This window comes from Typopeltis vanoorti, chromosome 6, assembly GCF_054136105.1.
Source record: "Typopeltis vanoorti isolate ZY-2024b chromosome 6, IOZ_Tvanoo_1.0, whole genome shotgun sequence".
Taxonomy (NCBI): Eukaryota; Metazoa; Arthropoda; class Arachnida; order Uropygi; family Thelyphonidae; genus Typopeltis; species Typopeltis vanoorti.
This window is the reverse complement of record NC_143554.1, coordinates 47,414,936-47,438,197: the sequence shown is the minus strand read 5'-3', so window position 1 is coordinate 47,438,197 and position 23,262 is coordinate 47,414,936. Positions and strand designations below refer to the sequence as shown.

The 23,262-nt window shown below is 35.6% G+C and overlaps 1 protein-coding gene across 1 annotated transcript in view; it reads right to left on the bottom strand.

Moving 5' to 3' along the window:
• The window catches only part of LOC150105438 (uncharacterized), a 458,416-nt gene that overhangs the window by 421,936 nt on the left and 13,218 nt on the right, over window positions 1–23,262 (bottom strand). The gene's annotated exons all lie outside the window — the stretch shown is intronic.

The following is a 23,262-nucleotide window of genomic DNA, read 5'->3' as shown; positions in this document are numbered from 1 at the left end:
ATTTAATTATCTTCCATGAGCTGTATCATTTTTTAATGTAACTGCCATCTTTGAAGGTTTTTTCGCAAACCTATATATAGTACATTCGAAATTCGGATTTCCAGCATTTCTGCCTACTGATTTTGTTTTTTAAATAATTCCTCATTTTTTAAAAACATTATTGAACCTGAATATTAATAGAAAACACCGATACATTTGTTTGCGATCGACTTGAAAAATTTTGCTACTACAATTAATCAGATAATTTAAAATATTAAGTATAGTAGGTAACTTACTTTTTTCGAAAAAGAAAATTAGAAAGAAAGAATTATCATCAAGAAATTTTATTAATTAATAAAGATGACAAGTTTTTATATAACATTTTTAACGTTTTTCATAATTAATAACTTTTTAATATTAAATTTAATTTTTTTTCAATTTAAAGTAAGTTCTGACTAGCAGCATTTATACTAAAAAGTCTTAGAACATCGATTATGACATTAGGAATTTAATTATTCTTTTTTTCATTTAAAAAATTTTTAGAACGTTTATTCTTGATCATGATTTTGGTCGTAAAATCCTTTCTAAAACAATCGTTTTAATTATAATTCTCTTTTTGAATTGTAACTCATAACGTTTGCATACAAAAAAGATATTTTTTCTCCTCTGCATTCAAACAGAAAAATGCTTTGTTTTCATAATGTTTGTGTTATTTTTAAAATAACAGAATCAACTAAGGCTATGAAGCGAGTAAATTCTATCCAATAACTTCGTGTTTTAGTCGGTTTTGTGTTTCGCAAAAGCCCTTACACGATCGTCACATTCCACAAGACAGAATTTGAAACAAAGTCTTTCCGCTGTGAAGTCAGGGTCATTCTTCAAACTGAGCTGTTTCCACAAATCCGATGAGTGCTTATGACATTCTTTACGAAGAACTGTGAATAAATATAAGAGACTGCTTTAATAATATTGGAGATCCAAGAATTCTGATGAAATAAAGTGGAGAAATGTTTTATCACCAAAACTTGCTCATACAAATGACTAAAGAGTTCTTTCCTTGTTGGCAAACTCTCTCTCTCTCTTTCTTTCTCTCACTTGTTGCTCTGTTGTCAACAATAAAAATGAATCAATGGTTTATGATCTAGTCTTCCGAGCGTGAAACGACTCTATTTTACTGACATGTTTTTCATTTTCTGTTTGTTTTTACAGCGTGTTACACACACCAGAATGATGTATTACAGAAACAATAAACACGGAGAATGACTACCGTCTATTCCTCGCCCCTCCTCCCGCCACTCACAACTACTGTCATTCTTGATAAGATAGGGTTAACAGATGTAATGTATGGGTCAGGATCTTCGCGAATCGAAACACATGAATTTAATAACTCAAATGGAAGCAGAGTTGCAGAGTAGATGCCCTCCCTCGATGAGTCTTTGGACTCCCTGGAGGTGACAAATAATAATAATAATAATAATAATAATAATAATAATAATAATAATAATAATCTGATGCTAGTTTCAAACAAGACGGAACCCTCAAAACCGGAAAATACACGATTTCAGGAAGGGACATTACCTGTTGATAAACTGGTCAGCGATACGCTTTGTTGTGGTGTGAGGATAAAAGCATTCAAATAAGTATCAGAGTTGTTATTATACATAGTTGACACATGGATGTCAGAACCTGTGATAGGCAATGAAGAGGAAATTCCGTATATTAAATTTTCATTCAATACCATTATTCTTCTCAAGTCTATTTTCGGTTATCAGACTAAAAATTCATTTGTTAAGAATGAATAATGATGAACATTTTTAAAAAGTATACACCTTAAGGTATATCAAGTATAAGTTGTTCAAGTAATAAATCCATCCCGTATGTTTTGACATTTTTTAATAGTACATATATTCCCAATGTATGTGTAAAGAGAAAGAATTTGATGTAATATCAAAAGAAATAAATTGTATGTATAAGAAAAAAATGAAATAAAAAAAAAAGAAATAAATTGCATGATAAGAAAAAGCCTAATATATTTTTAAAAATGGGAAAAAATTAATTATTTAATTAATCTAAAAAATAATTTTAAAAATGTAATTATTAATTCTAATTAATAAATTAATAATAATTAGATATATCTAATTATAAGATATAACTACCTATTTATTATAAAAAGCAAACTTGAACCTTAACACATGATTCTGCCAGCAGGGGACAAGAGATACTGCTCAGGAATTCCTAGGTACGCTCCAATGTAGTATTGTAAATGATAAATCACACTGGTGGTGGTGTAATGGATTACCATCACCAGTACCACTTGCCACTAGTAGCGATCTATGGAATCTTCTTGTGTAAGGCATCTGTATCTAATTTTATATTTCATTTGAAACGATTATCTTTTTGTTTTTCAAGCTTTGAATTTTTTAATTGCTCCAGGGTTTATTTATTTTTACTTCAAAAGATTTTTTTTTCTCTTTTGAATTCAAATATATAAACGACATTTTGACTTACGACTATATGCGCTATGCCAGTGTTTTGAAATCCATGTTCTGCTGTTGTTCGTGTCGCCCTCTTACGGAAGAAATTGTTACCAACTTACATCTTGAATTTTAATGCAGATGGTGACTCACCGAAGAGGATATGTGGAAAGATGTGCAATGTTTTCAGTACGAATGATTTCTCCATATTTTTCCACTAATAATTATCTCCAAAATACTTGGTGCATCCTTTAAAATACGTGCTTCACATATCATATAATGATAACTAAACTACAAGTGCATTTTTTTTTTTTACTAATATACACAGAGCGAAAAAAAAACGTAACAGCAGATACATAATTACCTGAATATTTACTTGGTGTTTTAGATTAATTTTATTAAATAATAAGATTATTTATTTAATAAAATTTAAGAAAGAAAACTAAACTACTTCGTTGTTAATGAAATTAACACCAGTAAAGCTCTTGTAATAATTCGAAATGTCCGCTTTCTACTTGGACTGTATTTTGCTATTCGAAGTCCGTCTTTCGATGAAGTTTAGCTCTACCAAGTAATGCAATTTTCAGCAGGCATTGGTATAAACCCATCAAAACTTGTTGATTAGGAGCAACATTGTCGCGCTGTCGTCCACAGTATTTCACCCCGAAAATAACGAAATAGACACGAGCGCAATCCACGTTTGAAAGCTGAGCCAGTAAGCGCAAAACTGAAACTCGATCACCTCGCAATGAAACTGCTAATTGATCTTAATCCATCATCTTAAGAATTCCTTATGATGTTTCCCTTTGCAATACAATGGGAATCGAAACCAAATATTTCCAATCCAAGTACATCATTGCTATTGAGTGCAAGACACGCAGTTCAGTTATCTCAGTGGGTAGTGTGTCCGCTCTCTTAGCCAACAGGTTGTGGATTCGAATTCCCCTCCCCCATGTGTATTTTGTGAATGTCATTAGGTAGGTAGATGAGTTTCGTCATCTGAGACACCGCTCTGCTTACTGGAGACCTGGAATGGATTGAAAAAAATTCACGTGCACTCTCTACAGTAGGATTTCTGGATTATCCAATCCATAATCAATCCACGTTGCTATTAGTATTGTGGATCGAGCCTCCGTAGCTCAGTGGGTTCCAACGTTGCTGTCAGATATCTACCGACCTAAAAGACTACGAAGATAATCAACCAATTATGTCGGATTTTGTTTCAACTGCCTACACGGTACGGTGCAGGTCTACGGAAACGCAAAACAGACAGACTGGTTATAGATTGGATACTGGACTGCAGATTTACAACTTTTCGTGAGTGGAAGTCTCTCTCTCTCTCTCTCTCTCACACACACACAGTAATAATAATTAAATAAAAAAAATTGTGTGAAGAACGAAACTGATTTATTATATTATGTACTACTATAAAAAAGCAATAAGAGGAGACAAACAAACAAACAGACAAACTTAATCTTGACAATAATAAAGATAGCAATAACTTAGAAAAATACTAATAATTATCGAAATTCCTGACATATATCCTTAAGATGTGTACGAGATATTATTATTATATAACACCTCCAGGGAGTCCGAACACTCATCGAGGGAGGGCACCCGCTTCGCAACTCTCCGTCTCCACCACTCCACTAACCACAACTACTTTCATGATCAACACCAGCGCCATCAACCGCCCACCACCATCACTATTTTCACAGACAATCACAAACATCCATGCCCATGGAGTGATTTTCTGTTTCATTGCGATATCGATGCACAACGTACAATTGGCAATAGTTTTGTACACAATCGGCAACAAGATGCCACTGATTGTGAAAGAGACAAAAATATTTAATTGGTCACATGATTTATCTCGATAAAACAGTTATCTACCTCCCCACGCCCCAGTTGTCCTACTACCGCCTCTCTAAGCTTATGTTAACTACGACCTACGATTATTGGGTCTGATGAGCTCGTAGAGGGGAGGAACACCGAAGGGAACATATCTTGTTGATGAAGGAAGAGAGTGAGAAAGAGAAAGACTTAAAGCAATATTAAAAATTTGCTTTTATAAGCGAATGTACTAGCAAAAGTACTGTTTCCGTTCACCTCGATGTTCTAAGCATTAATAACATTATATATAAACGAGATATGCCAATTTAATTCCCGGAACTGCCACGTGGTGTCACCCGTGTGGTGATTTGGTTGGAGTTACGTGAGTAATCCTTTTTGTACATGTTTTAACTAATGGGTGTGTAAGCCTCAAGCCGACAGCTAGTTGGCTATTAAAAAAAAATCTGCGTGTAAACTTTCGCATAAAAAATCGAAATTTGGAGTGGCGTGTTAACATCAAGTTGTGTGTGAAAGTTTGGAGCTGCTGAAAGTGGCATATGGTGGGGATGCTCTGAAAAATCAAGTGTCTTTGAGTGGCATAAGAGATTCCAAAGTGGGCGAGAAGATGTGAACGATGACCCCAGAAGTGGGCAGCCAAAAACAAAAATGACGGACGCAAATGTGAACAGAGTGCGAGATTTGGTACGGTCTGACAGACGATGAAGTATGCGATTAATGGCTCGTGTGTATATCAGTGGCGTGGCGTGCCCATTTAGGTCGGGTGTGCTGTCATGTGGGTTATGCAACCTGCGCTACAAAATTTATGCGAATTTGACCGTGTTTTTGCATTTTTATTGATTGCATTGAACTAATTGGTTCAATGCAATTAATTGCAGGATAACTTTGAATACTTTAATTTATCGATTAATTGTAACCAGATCTGCGTAGAGTGGAGGAACAATCTGTTTGTTTTAGGATTTATTAGAAAACAACAATGAAGGAGGAAGCTTTATTTGATTGGTCTATTTCAATTACTCAAAGGTGAAAACCATCATTTATAAGACATGTGAGAATGGGAAATGAAAGAAAAGAATAAGTGGGAATAGAAATACTTTCATTAATGGCACACGAATTATTAACAATTAACATTTGCGTCCTATAACTGCCTTCCCAACCTGTGGGCCGCGGCCTCCTTGGGTGGGGGGTGGGGGTGGGGGGTATTAGTTTTGTTGAGGGGGCCATGAAATGATGAAAACAAATTTAAAATGCTTTAAGACTAAGTAGATTTTTTTATCTTAAAAGAAACGTATTAATTTTTATTATTTAAGTTTTGTTATTTTTTATAATTCAATGGAAAAAATCACACATTGGGTTGGTTCACAAATTTTGCTTCCTGCGTATTTCGCCGCTTAATGAATATTAGTAAATGTATGCTTATTCATATAAGTTTAATTTCAAAGGATAAGAAGCACAACAAAAAAAAAAAAAAAAAAAGCTTACGAACGCAAAATCTTGCACTCATTTAAAATGGCCAAGTTTTTCGCTCTTTAAATTAATGTTTCATTGCTAGTGTACACAGGTGCGGGCGATGTGGCCCGTGAAATATTTTAATTTTTTTAAAGGGACCTTTACATCCATAAGTTTGGGAAGCACTGTCCTATAATTTGCTGAGTAGAGTGAACAGCATGTGATCCTATAAAGCAGGGTTCCCCAAACTGTGTTCCGCGGAAGTGTTCAGCGAGAAGTTCTCCTGGAATTTGTCATTTTAGTTTTCTATGCATTTTTCATGAATAAATATTTTATAGTGGAAGTATTCTGAGGATAATAATATTTGAATATGTCGAAAAACAGAACGCCTAATAACATCTGTGTAGCAAATGTTAGTGACCAAGCCGTGTATTTTTTTTTAAACGTGGAAGTATTCATGAATTATCGTTAATTTTCAGACATCGAAATCTTTCAACAATCGAAGGAAAGAGAATACCGCAGTTTATGACCGATCATAAAAACTGCCTGCAAGCCGATTACAACAATGGGTGGCGTATCCTCTGTTCTCAAAAACTAAAGGAATAACATCTGTGTTGCAAATGTCAGTGACCAAGCAGCAAGGAAGTATAAAGAAAATTTTTCCACCGAAATTGAAGATGAAGGTAGTCTGTATCCGGTTCTCAAATCTAGTAACACTCAATACTTTCTTCGTAAGTTCGTATTGTAGGGAAAAACTGCTTCTTTCGAAACCGCAGTGCCGTGATTTTTTAAAAGTAATAGGCCTGCCGATTTAAATTTTAATATGAATAAGAGACAAGGGACTTTGTTTAATTTTGGTATTAAGAAACCTCTTATTGAAGGTGCTTGTGATGCATCGGATAGTGATTCATTACTCCTCCAGCCTACAAAGCGATCTCCAGGATGTACAAAAGGAGGGGAAAACTACCAGCACACAGGGGAAAAACTCTGCATTCACTCGTAAGTACTTATATTATAAATTTTTGGTGATCAGAATGAGGTATGTCAATGAAAATCAGCACAAATTAATTTAATGATGTTTATGTTTAATTGATGTTTAATTAATTACTAATTAATGATTAATTATTAATTAATGATTAATTATTAATTAATGATTAATTATTAATTAATGATTAATTATTAATTAATGATTAATTATTAATTATGATAAAAATCAGCTAAATTAACAATTAATTAATGCATTATTAAATAACCAAGGTGTTCCGTGAAATTTTCAGGATTTGTGAAGTGTTTCGTCGTCGGAAACGTTTGGGAAACGCTGCTATAAAGTCTAAACATGAATAAGTGAAAAATGAATTAAAATAAGAAAATTAAATAATTTAAAAAAAGTTACGAGGAGAGGGAAAAAGATTTGTTTGCAAAGTATAAATAACTAACCAATAATAAACCGCTAATACATTTAGTAGTTCAGTTAAAAACTGTAAGGAGAGGCTAATCCAATGAACTATTAATGGGTGATCGGGGTGATTCATTTAGGCTTGGCAGGAATACATGTGGTTTGATGGAGCAGCAAATCATCTCGTAAAATTTGTTGTGCATGTTACGTGTATTTCTCCGGTTTATGTATATTTCGCTGCGTTTTCTAAGAATTTTCTTTTGTTTACTGAGACTCATGCAATAATAGAATACATAATATCCGATCATTATCCACACTTTCGGAATCCTACATTCATTAGTTTTTTTTTTTTAGTGTCAGCGTTCTTCTGTCTTATCAAACGCACATATGCTGGAATTTTGTTATAGATCAACAACTTATATAATACAAAGAAGTGTATTCTTTTTTTATTCAGGAATAGATACATTTTTACTGTCTGCTTCAGAAGACTAGAATAAAAACATCCCTATATTATTAAAAAACTTTACAAGAAAAACATTAGCTTTGTTTATTACCAAATACAGAAAAACAGATACTTAACATCTCTGTATTATATTTAGGCACTATTAGCATAAGACAACTGCAAGGACCCCTTAATGGAAAACCACTCCGCTCCAGCAGGCTATGCTTCACGCATGCGAACAGTTCAGATTTATTTTAGTCCTAAACACCTAACTTGTCCTAACATCTGCTTTCAAATTTTCAGTTCCAGAAATATGTGTAGCAGCTGTTTATAACGCAGCCATTGAATACAGAAAGCACTCGATTTATGAAAAGCAAAATGAATATACATTAACTTGAAATCAGCACGAATTGCATTTGAGATATTCGATATCATCCAGACACTTAACAAATATTAATTTTAGAAATAAAACCACGGAAGTTGGACTAACATGCTATATAAACTCTGTGAAAGTGCGATCGCTCGACGCGGAAACGGCATACATCGCTAAAAGCTAGCACCTCTCTGGGAATAAAGGAACGGAGACACCCAGGTGCGAATGTGACAACCTGTTAACATAATTTTAAACATGGAAAGCATAAAGGTCAAATGAGCCGTTTTCTGTGACAAGAATTCATTGGCACATACTAGAGTGAGACACGCATAATGTGAATTTTGATACGATTTTTAAATTCAGCCAAGTAGAATGAATGCACATAGAAATCGGAAAAAGTAATCACTTGGGAAATTATTATTTTTCCGGACTGAATCAAAGAAAGGCTGAAACCACTCTTTTACTTACTTTATTTATACTCAAGTTCCAATCTTCTGTTTTTCTTTAGGAATTGCGTTAGCATATCATCGTAAATGAAGGTTTTTCTTTCAGTTCCATCATCAATGTATTTTCAATAGCGATCAAGCTTAGACCGCACAGCCTTTCCAGTGTTTTGTGTTCCTCTATAACACGTACGTACTCTCTTCATAGCCGAAAAACAACGCTCGACTGTAGCAGTAGAGCTCGGAATTGACGTGATAACTTCTGCTAACATAAATTTCATTGAATGCAACTTAAAGATGATTTTCTTGCATGAATTTTAATAGGTGATGCACTGGTTTCCTGGCAAATTCTTCAGAAGAAAATAGTACTTTTAGTTCATTTTTCAAGCGAATGTAGTCAAAAACTGGTCCATAGAAATCCCTTAAGTTTTCTAAAATACTACCAGGAAACGCCTTCGCATACTGACCATATCTTTCACTACAAAGGAGTTGAAAAATTTCAAGTTTCGAAAGTGTGGAGTATCTTTCTTCCATCTCCAGGCACATGCAGTCTACTATTTCCTGGTATAATCGAAGGCACATGCTCTTCTCCGTCTCTTCCGGTCCTTTTCGTCTCTTAGGTCTCGACTCATCAACTGCATGCTCCTCCTTTGATACAGAAACCCAAATATCATCAAATCCATGCTCCCTGTCATTCCTAAGCTGCTTCATATATTCATGCACGGTTTTAAAACAGTACAATATACCATAGGACGAAGTTTGCAGTATATTATTCAAGACATCAGTATAGCCAAATAAAACAGAAAAAATATCCAGCAACAAAATTGTTTGAAAATCTTGCAAGAAACGAGCTTTGATTACAGCATTCACGTCCCATTCCACAGAATTCTCCATGATGTGTTCAAAAAATTCAATGAGTTGATTTCTGAGACTTTTTACTGTGCTCGTTAAACAAGAAGTAAAGTTCCACCTGGTTAGTGAGACGGAAGGTAATTTTTTAGCAACAAAATCTTGCAAAGCATTTATTCTTTTCGACGATTTAGAAAAAATATGCCGCCAATGCACTGATAGTATGGGAAAACAATCTACATTCCTTGATATTCGAGAGGCTTTGCTTCAGAACTAAATCTAAAACGTGGGCATAGCAATGTGTAAATATTGCTAAAGGATATGCCTCAATAACTTTCCTCTGTAACCCATTAATATGCCCACTCATTACACAGGCACCATCATAAGTTTGCTCAACTAACTTGTCCTTGATATTAAATTCCTCAACTATGTTTACGACATGTTTAAAAAGACCACTAGACGTTCTATCATCACTTACGTCTGTAAATCCGATGAACCTTTCGTGTATTTGCCCATTACGGACAAAACGGAAAACAGGATAGCTGCGCTTTTGACATAACTTCAGATGTTTCATCCAAAATAATGGCCAGAAATGTAGAGTCAGCAATTTCTTTTTTTATAGCATCTTTAATCACATCAGATATAGCGCTAATAATATCATTTTGTACTGTGGAAGAAGTTCCTTGAAATGCAGTCGAATCCTTTAAATTACTGTCTAAAAGAAGATCATACTCACGGAGCACATTTCCTCGATTAGCCGAATCTTCAGATTCATCATGACCTCTGAAAGGAAGCCCTTGCTTAGCCAAATAGCATACAGTATCAATTAATCTTTTTTAAAATGTCTCTATTTTTCTTTACCTGTTCATTATGACGAATAACTTGAATCTTTCTTTGTTTTTTGATGAGAATGTCAATTCTTTGTTTTCCAAACATCTGGAGATTTAAAAATGATTGAACATATGATTGGAAGCCTCATGTTTTTGCACTGCTGCTGTTAAGTGGTTAAAGGTCAGAATATCCATGCTTATTCCAAACGCCTCTCTCTCTCTCTCTCTGGAAAATAATCTACTGTACTATATTGTGAAACAGAGAAGTGTCTCATATACTCAGTTTTAGATCTTTGTGCATGCTCTGTAAATATGGGAGAGGAGGACGAGGTTTACCTCCTTCAACTACAGTCGTACAATCCGCAAACGTTCTGGCAGAAAACGGGACATTCAATAGATCGTCAACACTGTTTTCCATTGCAAATATGGGGAAAAATTATAAATCTATGGAAAATTATATATTACAAACTTGTTTATATTATATATAAAAACTTGCCTACCGCGTCAGTTCACAATTCACACACGCCAACAGAATGAAACTCAGTAAACAAAAACGGAAAGTCATGACAAATGACAACGTTGAATTGAATTGGTTGACACAATAATCAATCACAGACGCTAGGTGCTGAGTGAGCTCAAAATTTTAGTTCACCGGGCCCAGCCTTCACAGCGGTTTAAAAATATTAGAAAGCTAAGAATTTGACCCGCTGCGCCCTCTTTACATCTTTTCGAAGGGCTCAAAGGTGTATGAATTTCGAAAGCACACCCCGGGCTATTAACGCGAATGTGACGCATTTACGTGTCGAAATGTGCCCTCTTTATGAAGCATTAGTATATTGTGTTCAATTTTAGGAATCACGCGAAGTCTGCAAACAATCAGGGGAGTCTTCAAAACTGGTCTGAAAAATTGTTCTTGAGTGTCAATGACTCGCTGCACCAGCAACTCTTGAGCCAAACACTGCAACTGATCACCAAATGGCGAACTTCATAGACTGACTAAGTTTGCCAGTTGGTGATCGAGACAATCAATACACTGGTGTATTGATCGTGGAATGTCTCACGAGTTTCCATCGCGCACTTGCGTTTTTCGCCGATGATAAGAAACAGGGCCCCCCTCAAGCAATGTTACAAACATCAAGAAACGTCCAATAAACAAACGAAATCAACGCGCATTTAATCCTTTCGGTGCTCGAAGTGCGAATGTTCTTTTAACCAATCAAGACTTATTCCTCTTGCATTAACGCATGTTTGACTTAGTATTTCGTATGACTTAGGATGAGTTCAGGAGATTTTCCTTTTTATTCATTGCTAAGCCACGAAGCCTTGAAACGTGTCGGAATGAGAGACCGAAACACACACACACACACACACACACACACACACAGTTATTTTTTATTTTTGTAATGGAGGGGGGGGTGAGTGAATAACTGTTTATTTCATAAATCTTTCTTGCTTTTAAAAAGGACAGAACTCGATATTTATATCAAACAATATAAAAACCGTAATGTTCCAAGAATAGACATGAATAATATATTTCTCAGAAGCCAACTCCCCCCACTCCCCAAAGCTGGCAAATACATGGAACATTGTGCAAAGGTTTCAAATATTTTACTTATATCAATATTCAGTTACTTAAGGATATAACTGTCCGAAGCGATTTCTTTTCTTTTCTTTTTCTTTTTTTTTTTTTTTTAATTATAGTTCACAGCTTGACTGGTAGATGGCATTTACGTTTTGTTTGTAGATTTCCTTTTATTATTATTATATTATGATAAGTACGGAAAATGTAACAGTTTTCTTCCTGGCCTAGAGATGGCATCCATAATATTCTTCGGAATGATTCTTTTTTTTTTTTTTTTTTTTTTTAACATATCAAACAATATAAAAACCGTAATGTTCCAAGAATAGACATGAATATTTCTCAGAAGCCAACTCCCCCCACTCCCCAAAGCTGCCAAATACATGGAACATTGTGCAAATATTTCAAATATTTTACTTATATCAATATTCAGTTACTTAAGGATATAACTGTCCGAAGCGATTTCTTTTCTTTTCTTTTTCTTTTTTTTTTTTTTTTAATTATAGTTCACAGCATGACTGGTAGATGGCATTTACGTTTTGTTTGTAGATTTCCTTTTATTATTATTATATTATGATAAGTACGGAAAATGTAACAGTTTTCTTCCTGGCCTAGAGATGGCATCCATAATATTCTTCGGAATGATTCTTTTTTTTTTTTTTTTAACATATCAAACAATATAAAAACCGTAATGTTCCAAGAATAGACATGAATATTTCTCAGAAGCCAACTCCCCCCACTCCCCAAAGCTGCCAAATACATGGAACATTGTGCAAATATTTCAAATATTTTACTTATATCAATATTCAGTTACTTAAGGATATAACTGTCCGAAGCGATTTCTTTTCTTTTCTTTTTCTTTTTTTTTTTTTTTTTAATTATAGTTCACAGCTTGACTGGTAGATGGCATTTACGTTTTGTTTGTAGATTTCCTTTTATTATTATTATATTATGATAAGTACGGAAAATGTAACAGTTTTCTTCCTGGCCTAGAGATGGCATCCATAATATTCTTCGGAATGATTCTTTTTTTTTTTTTTTTTTTTTTTTAACATATCAAACAATATAAAAACCGTAATGTTCCAAGAATAGACATGAATATTTCTCAGAAGCCAACTCCCCCCACTCCCCAAAGCTGCCAAATACATGGAACATTGTGCAAATATTTCAAATATTTTACTTATATCAATATTCAGTTACTTAAGGATATAACTGTCCGAAGCGATTTCTTTTCTTTTCTTTTTCTTTTTTTTTTTTTTTTAATTATAGTTCACAGCTTGACTGGTAGATGGCATTTACGTTTTGTTTGTAGATTTCCTTTTATTATTATTATATTATGATAAGTACGGAAAATGTAACAGTTTTCTTCCTGGCCTAGAGATGGCATCCATAATATTCTTCGGAATGATTCTTTTTTTTTTTTTTTTTTTTTTTTAACATATCAAACAATATAAAAACCGTAATGTTCCAAGAATAGACATGAATATTTCTCAGAAGCCAACTCCCCCCACTCCCCAAAGCTGCCAAATACATGGAACATTGTGCAAATATTTCAAATATTTTACTTATATCAATATTCAGTTACTTAAGGATATAACTGTCCGAAGCGATTTCTTTTCTTTTCTTTTTCTTTTTTTTTTTTTTGTAAATTATAGTTCACAGCTTGACTGTTAGATGGCGTTTACGTTTTATTTGTAGATTTCCTTTTATTATTATTATATTATGATAAGTACGGAAAATGTAACAGTTTTCTCCCTGGCCTAGAGATGGCATCCATAATATTCTTCGGAATGATTCTTTTTTTTTTAACATCAAGATGAATGCAAAAATGTGATATTTCACCACATAAACCTAAAAAACCTAAAACAATTATTATTCTGAGTACCTTGTAATAATAATATTATTATTATGATTATATTATTCACTGAATATTGCAAAAATTTTCCGGTTTTACACTTGAATTTCAGCGTACACAAAAGGAATGTTACCCATTCTGAATGTTTGGAGTTATCTCAGTTCTGTTATCTTATGTAATAGCTTAGTATTACAGCAGATTTATTTTATCATTTTTTTTTCGAGAATTATATTTGGTTGCTCAGACATTATGTGAATCTCGGTGCGTTATGATAAAAGGCTTTAATCGCTTATAACATTCCAGCGATAAAACAAATTACGGAAGTTTATTATTCGAAAGAGTGCAGTCGCGAGGCAGAATATCAAGTGATCTCACCGAAATTTAGGGTTCATTCAAGCTGCTGCCAGTTGAAACTAGTAATGAAAGCCGTAACCTAATCTACTCAGTAACTAAATATTAAAGCTTTATGGGGGTGTTTTCATTGCGCCATCAAAAACAAGTCCCCCAGTAGTAAAATTTTCAACAGCTCATAAACATGCCCGAAGTCTATTAAATGGCTGCTTGAGCGCGGTTATAAAATGCGCGCAAAACAGCCGCGATCTAAATGAGCTGACGAAAGAGGTGTCAAAGTGTATTTGTTCGCGCTCTCTTACTCGTGCAACATTGTTAACTGGCTGGTGTCACGTGATTTCCTTGGTGATCAGTACTTTGCAACGAACAATTCATTTCTGACAAGTCGCCAAAAATAGGAGCAGCGACTTCTAGGAATGTGCAGTTGAGATTTATAGTTGGACTTCATTCAGACACGTCTGTTAAGTGATCCCATAAAACGAAAAGATCCTGTCCATTTATGACGTGTTAACTGACATAGATGTCGCTGGAGTTCTAATATTGTCTCATCGATTTTTTGCATTATATTGTTTTTCGTTTTTAGCTCTTCTTGCGATCGCACAATCCAGTTTGCATCCTCGACTCCGATGAATGCGAGACGAGCCTATTATCTTGGCAGGAATTCAAGAAAGTTATCTGAAATCAATTGATGGGGAAGAAGGCTTCAATTCTTCACCTATCATGACCGCTTAAATGTTTTTGTTCATCAGTAGCCGTATGATTTACGAAGCGACAGCGAAACGAAAGTTTAATATATTAAAGTGGATGCATCTCGGTTAGCCACATCCATCAGATCTAGTTACTCCAATTGATCTTTCCTGCCACCCTCCTTTACTATTTCTGTACTTGAGGGACAAAGGAAAGTTGTTTGAAAATTCGTATTCTGCGTGCGCGCGTGAGGAATGCATTTCTTAAAAAGAAAAAAAACAAAACAAAACTAGTTACTTTTCTAGTGATACAAAGAAGGTCAGTTTTTATAGTTCTCCTATTTCTAACCCTGTACTTCTTATTCTAAATACCTGTTCAAGATAAGACAAAAATACTGCAATCACAGCCTATTACATCTTGGACAGTGATTCGCATTTTTAAGTGGTCCTGCTGCGCCAGTGGAGCAACAGCGTCCTTGCTGCCCTTAAATCTGGCATCAATGAATAACTTGGAAAACACTGGAGAAATAATTAGTCATTTTACTTCACCGTGCAATAATAGCATTAGGAAAGTTTACAAGTGGCAATATTTTACTTACCGTTTTCTTATGACTCTCAAACAAATGAATTCAGAACTTAAAGTGAAATTAAAAGTTTACTAATAACTCTGTTAAACAAAGATCTGAAACTGCGCATGATCTGACCAATTTGAAGTCTTCAACAGTTCTAAATACCCGGATGGAAACAAAACGTAGTTCATAATATTTTATTACCTCAGTTATTTTAGAACAGCGGTCATAATTTAATATCTGCTTGTGTGGGCACTGGAAACAGAAATGGAGTTGTGGTTGCTATGACAAATTCTAAATGCACGTAGGTGAAACTATTATAGAGCCAAACACGTGCCTTGTTTTGCATCCAGCAGGCAGGTGATAGGTAAATGGCGTGTTACATCACGCGTAAATGATTTTACTGATGGAGAGGGAAAGAAATCTGACTGTTATTTCCGGTATTTAAACAACTTGGACGGAGAGAAGATCGATATTTTAAGAGTAATAAAAGTCTGCTGTGAGCTACTAAATTTGCGGTGGTAATGAAGATTTTCAGTTGGCGAAGAAATAAGTTGATGGCGACTCAGAGACAGCATTTATGGTTATTGCACGCAGGAGTAAGATTATTAGCGCTGAGCATCATCATGAGATGGATATTGCGAGAAATAAGGGAGGTTGGAGAAGGTCATGTGATATGACAATCAAAAATATAACGACTCCCCCCCCCATATCCTCAATTTCTAAACGTCGTCTGCTCCGTCGTGTATTATCATTTGTTCGATCACCAGATGGAGTTAGTATTGAGAAACTCCCTAAGGAAGGGGAAGGATAATAGAAATTATGTGGGGAAAATCAAGTGGAATCAATCAGATAATTCTGTTTGAAATGAAAATCCATTATTTCCTTCTCTGCTTGTACAAAAATTGATATCTCAAAATAAACTAACGACAAATGAATGCAAAAAAAAGCTTTCATCCGACAGCCCAATGTGGCAGAGGTTGGGTATTTTCTCCTAAAAACAGGTTTATCTCCTCTACGAAACAGATAACTTGGCAGAAGACTCACGCAATTAATAGACTACTATACTAATTCATTACTATACTAAAATATTATAGGAGATATATTACTTAAATGTTATAGTAGATAGTAAGCTATAGTGAATTTCCTTTATAACAGAATTATGCCTAATCGGGCAAACGTTTTTGGTAGTTTTCTACAGTGAGCAAATTTCTTTTAATGCTGTTTGCTATTGTGGACGTTGACTACAAAATTTTAATAAAAATTATTTTTTTACGAATTAATATTTATCAATGCATTACTGTTTTTGAAGAAACGATCTCCAAATAAAAATTTACAATAAGAGGTAGTCGGCATTCTTCAGTTAGGGGAGGAATCACTCACAATTAGTCACCTGTAAAGATTTGGAAGGAAAGGCATTCTATTAGCATTTGGACCCAACTACAGAATTACCGATCTTACTCCCGAATCGCGATGACTTCTGACTGAACCCGAATATGAGAGAAATATTAAGAGCTACCGAAACTATTTTTATGATTTCTGTGCAGCAGGGGAATAAAGATTAATTGCAGCTGACGAATTCAGTTTGCATTTTCATGACAAAGGAGTTTTACAAATCAGCAACTAACTTGTACCGTCATTAACACACGTACAAGAGATTTAAAATTCAATATAGACATGATTGTACTGTCCGACCACAGATTCGAAACCCTAGTCTGGAAACTTGCCAAGAAGAGTCAGTTCATGTTGAAGGGGAAAAAGAAATAAGCTGATGTACGAATTGGTCACCAACACGCGAAATCACGTGCTTTATACGTAAAATTTTCCAACTGTTATACAAGCCAAATAGTTACCACTTTAAAAACTACAACGATCATAAAAGAGAAGTTAATTTTCAGACGTGTAATAATAAACAACTCATCCCAAAATACAGATTGATTACCCTATTATCGGAATGGATTCTCCTTCTTCTGACATGCTCAGAAGTGTCGAAGGGTTTCATATCTGTGGGCGTACAGTACACAATCCCAAAGTAAAATGGTCCTGTATTATAAAAGTTACTTGCTACGCTAAATCGATTAACTCGGGAATCGATGGGAAAGGCTTAGAAAACTTTCTCTAATCGGCTACTAGAATCGAACGGTCTTTCTCCAGGAAGAGCAGCTCTGTGGATGCAAACGCATTTCCGTGCTCTGAACCCAAACCGAAATCTCATATTTTATTAATTTCATTCAGAATGAGTTTTGTAATTTTGACGCCTTTTGCGTCTTTAAGTTCCTGACAATGGTCCGATGAAAATGAAAATCCAGATGGCCAACAATCATTTGTTACAGAATTCGTTCAACGTTCAGCGCACAAAGATGAATAAAAACGAATATAATAACAGGTGTTCCTTCATTTTAACACAGTTAAATATTTCTCGCGAGACTTTAATCGGAGAATGATCACGGGGTAACGCCGGTGTGTGTGTGTGTGGGGGGGGGGATTGCTTTTGCAACGTCTCTAACCCTGCCCAACGGCGAAATAAGAAAAAACGCAATGAATATTTATATCCTCCCGATGCACTGAATTGTAAAATTAGGCATTTGAGAAAATTACACGTTTTAAAATAATTTTTCCAGTCGATATGATATATTTAATTTCTGCAGAACAAAAGAATGAACAACAACATGAATATTCGTTCTAAAAATATTATTCAGAGTATAAATGCGAGACAAAAGCAGAAATTTAATCGTGGAGTACATAATCAGATAATATTAGGATGATCTTTTGACACTCTTGAAATTGATGTTTGAATTTAGCACAACCTCCGCACAACGGGGTTGTGCTAAATTCTCCACCACGAAGCCATTGAACCCGGTGGAAATTCTTTTATTAAAGTTCATCACTTTTGGACATGGGCAAAGAAAGAAACGTCCAGCAATTACACTTGATGTTCATGGCATTAGATAGGATTAGACTTAATGACCTAAAAAAAAGACCACAGACCATATAATAGTCCGAGTGGCCTTTTTAGCTCTGGTTTTCTCCTTCTTGACAGTCACTGAGTCTGATGGGCATCTTAAAGATCTCTCATATGTAGCCAACCTAAGCCTGGGGCCAGCTAACTGTTTTAGACGATCCTCGAGAAATTATCAATAAACCCGTTTAAACTCTCCTTTTTTTATGTAAAGCGAAAGACACGAACACGCATTCACTAACGTGTAGTCTCGTACTGCATGTCATTGCTTAACACTCCCACTCATGTGTTAAACCATAGGTGGCCAACAGTAGGTCGAAGGGCCCCGTGAGGCCCTTAACGTGATTTTGTGCTGCCTGCGGCAGGATAAAAACTATATTAAATTATATGTATTATCAATTTAGCTATTAGTTTCTACCACAGATTTTCTGATTGATATACTAGTTATATTCATTATTTCTGATGACGGAAACAATTTATATTCTTAAGACAGAATCAAAATTGCTTTAAAAAGATTACTCAATTTATAAAATCTACTGCTTCTCTGTGCGAGTTGTAGTAGTGGGAGTGGTAGATTTCTATGCGCTCCGGAGTAACGCATCATTGAAAGTCACTTGCTCTGCTCTGATCAGTTTACAGTGATCAGTTTCACAGTTCACAGTGTTATTGTTGTGTCCCCTGGTCAGTTACATCAGCCTTTGTGTACTATGAGTAAGAAACGTAAGATCTGTGAAGAAAACAGGTCATTTCAGGAGAAATGACCTGTTTTCTTCACAGGTCAATTTATTTCTGTTTATAAGCAATAACGACAACAAACCACAGTGCCTTGTCTGTGCGCAAGGAATATAACCTCAAATGCCACTACATACAGCACCATGCCGCTAAATACCAAGAATACGTTGGACAAATACGTACTGAAATTGTACGTAATTTGAAGAAAATGGTCAGTGCTCAGAAATATATTTTTACTAAACCAACATCAATACAAAAAAGCTCACTTTGGCATCGTTTGTTGTATGTAAAACATACAACATGTATGTGTTGCGTGTAACCCCCCCCCCCAGAAATATGTAATTAATTTAACAACATATCTTCTTCTTCCTCTACGCGTTTATCCCGCTTTCAATGCAGGATCCGCGTGTTACATTTTGATGCGACTATTTGTTTGTACAACCCCCCAACCGGCCTGTTGCCGAGCCTGCCGCTGGGGGGGGGGGGGATGTATTTTTTGACTGTAGGAGCGTGTGTTCACGTGGTCGGTTTGCCTCGTTGCGGGATGAAAAACCCCAGATAAACTGTGGAAAAAACCCTGCTGACCACGCCCAAGACCGGCTAACTTGGCTATGGCTGAGAAAGATCCTTTAGCTCCTCACGTCGTCGACGGGAATCGAGCCTAGGACACTCCTTCCCCAGGCATATGGTTGCGAAGCGCAAAGCCACTAGGCTAACCGATTTAACAACTTATATTTAAATCAATCAAGTATTTTATATTGTTCTCCCAGTAGTAAAATGATTTAACAAATATAGTAATTCGATACATATAACTATTGCCTTGAAAAATGCAGAGTTTATTTTTATTTAAGTTCTGTCTAAAAATGTGCGTCCCGTTACGCTACCACTCATCATATATTGACCCTCGTATAGAATGAAGTTGGCCACGCCTGTGGTTAAACAACCGCATCGTCCACCACTCGCCAAATTCTTTGCTACTTCTATTTTAGTCCTAATTTCGATCGCTTGGTCGACAAGCATGTGCAACTAAATATGTTTGCCATATAAGTTGAAGTCTGAAACACGAGAAAGTTAGATTTTTCTGAACTGGTGAATCAGCTTTGAAACTCCATTGAAAAGGAAATATTGCAAGCATACAACCTCAAACATCCACCGATGTATGCATTTTCTAGACAAGGGCATATCACTCTAGAAATACATTTGGACAGTATAGCAAAACTTTATAATAAAACATTTTCACATTTTCGTGACCTTATTCTCAATTTATTTTAGGGTACACGTCCTTCCCCCATTCTAGATATGGATTTATACGTTTCTCAAATCTGTTTTCATTTGAAATCCATCCCACTCCACAAATGTAAGGGAAAACTCACTTAAAAAATGCCACTTTTCTCATAACCACCAGATGGTCCCTTCCGGTAAAATAAATTAAAAAATGGCACACCACGGAATAGAAAAACCAAAAGTGGCACTCTCAGAACAATTACTTTTTCACAGGGTAAAGAAAGATGTTTCTCATATTCCCCGTTGTCTGATACCTAGGAAACAACGAAGGGAAAAAAAATTATGAACCTTTAGCTCTCCCTGTGAGGGCAGGGGGGGGGTATGTATCTTAACTTGATATTAAAATGGCTTCAGGTGTTTTATACTTGTGTAGAGGTCTTTTCATTGTAGTTTGTAGCTTGCTGTACCATTTCATTAGGGTGTGTAGTCGTTTTCGAAAAGAACTTTACCGCATATGCAATTATAGGACGAATCACCATCTGGTACAGTAGCAGTTTATTACTTATGTTTAATTTGCTGTGTCTAGTAATGAAGGGGTAGAGCGAATGGGCGATAACTTTAGATACCTTTGTACGTATGTCCGTAATATGGCTGTTGAAGCACAATCTTTTGTTTAGTAATATTCCGAGGTAATTGGCTTCAGTTTAACAAGAAATTTTGATATTAAACAAACGATGTCCCCTTTGGGAGATGCTAATCTTCTAGCGAAGATTATGGCTACTCTTTTCTAAGGGTTTACTTGCATTCTCCAGCCCGAAAACGATTCTTCTAGTTTTAAAATGCTATCTTGAAGTTTTTTTGGTTACAAGGTGCGGATGAAGTGATCTGGCTAAAACTGCCGTGTCATCTGCATAGAGGGCCATAATGGATGACATGGGGTTATGTGGGATATCAGCCAATATAGACAGAGAATGGAATCAGGGCCAATAAGGATCCTTGTGGAACTCCAGCCAAAACGTTGAGTTGAGATTGCGTCATTTATCTTGACTTGCATCTTTCTATTTGTAAGATATGATTTGATTAATTGTATCATCTTCAATGGTATGTTGTAGATCAGTGGTTTCCAACCTTTTTTTCCACTTGTGTACCCCTTTTAAACCCATTTCTATAAATTGTACCCCCTTGTTTTTTAAAACAGCTGTTTTTTTAAATACTTTTGTTCAGTGCCATTAAACAGTGGAAATGAGTTAATGAGTTCGGAAAGGAAAACTACACTAAAAGTACAAACCACAGATTTAATTTTACAATATTCGTAACACAGAAATAAGTATAGCTGCATGTTAAATATTGATAATGATGATCAAGTATTTAACAAACTTTGGATTTATTATTATTAATATATTATTATTTTCTTCGTTTATTTTTTAAATTTATTTGTGTTATCTGAAAAGTCTGTAATAATTGGTATACAAGATCACTAGCCGATCGAAACATTGTTGGTGAGATCGTCGAGCTTGCCTTGATGCACTTAGTTTCTTGAAATCAGGCACAAAAGATGCAAGATACAGTCTTAAATCTGGACTTGCATTAAGCTTGTTGCTTGTGTACTTATTTTTTATGAAGGTGTAAGAAGAAAAAGCTCTCTCCCTCCACTAGTTCAATATTAGTAAATGGCAAGAGGCTTTGAAGTGTCTCCATTAGCGGTGATTCAAACTTAACATTTATTATTTAAATTAAGGGGATATTAAATCCCACATTGTTTTAAAACCGAATAAGAAACTCAAAGATTGGAATCAGAAAGTTTCTTGCCGAATATAGTAAACTATAAAGTATCGGCGACCACTAGCGTGAGCGAATGCAAGTGACCCTAGTACGTAGTACAATACCGGACAACTCGTAGCAAAGGTGGTCGCCGATACTTTATAGTTTACTATATTCGGCAAGAAACTCTCTGATTCGGTTTTAAAACAATGTGGGGTTTAATATCCCCTTAATTTAAATAATGTTTATATCGCCGAAATGAAGCTTATTAGCTCTTTATATTTAAGTTAACATTTATTGTTTCCTAACTAACGTTTTGCATTTTGTTTACTTTACTTGTTTTTCTGCCATTACCGATTATTTTTTGTGTACCCATGAAAACGGCCCAGCACGTACCCCTGGGGATACGCGTACCACCGGTTGGGAACCGATGTTGTAGATCAGCATTTCCCAACTTTTCCTACGACGAACACTTCACAAATCTTGATTAGAGTCGAGTATCATCGATCTCGTATTCAATGTAAAGCTAAGCGCACGCTATCGCCGAAGCAGGCTGTATCGCATCGCAAAAATGCGACAGCGCACACTGCAGGCGCGCCGGGAAGCATCGCATCGCATTGCATTGACCTTGCTTGCGACCTAGAATAGATACCGCCGTACCTCACTGGCGCTCGGAGGTGTCGACAACCGCAGGCGGCTGAGTCAAGGCCAGCACGCGCTGGCCTTAATAGCACAATCCACACACAGAGTGAGGAGATCCTGATTTTCAAACATGTTTGAACTAGTCGCAGCATTTAAAACCATTCCAGGCTCATTAATTTTGATAATTTTTCAGAGCACACTTATTCACTTTCCGCGGAACACTAGTGTTCCGCAGAAAGTTCTGGGAAACCCTGTTGTAGATGATAAGTTTATAGAGCAGTCCGTAGTGCCACATTTTGCCTTTGCGATGTCAAGGAATACAGCACCAGTGTATTGTTTCCAGTTGGATCCTGTGGTGATGTGTTCAACCAGCCTATGAATTTGTTGGGTGGTGCTATGATTTCGACGAAATCCAAATTGTTCTTGTGGGATGGTTTTTAGATTGTCTACCGAATTTTGAAGTTTGGAGAGGATGATTTTTTCAGCAATTTTTCCTAGATTTGATAGCAAGCTAATGGGGCGATAATTTTGATTTAGATGGATAATGTCAGCAATTTTCCAAGAGGGAGGAAAATATTGCATTCTGAGGATTGAATTTATAATGTTAGTGAGATGTACTAGTTGCGGGGTAATAGTTTGTTAACTTTGTTTGTAATGCCATCAGGACCTGGAGCTTTTTTATATTTGAGGTGCTTAACGATGTCAAAAATTTCCGCTGGCGAAGTAGGCGTGATCGGGATAGAGTTATTGTCAATTTGTTTTAGTGTGCGTCTAACTTGGCGATGAACCTTATATATATATATATATATATATATATA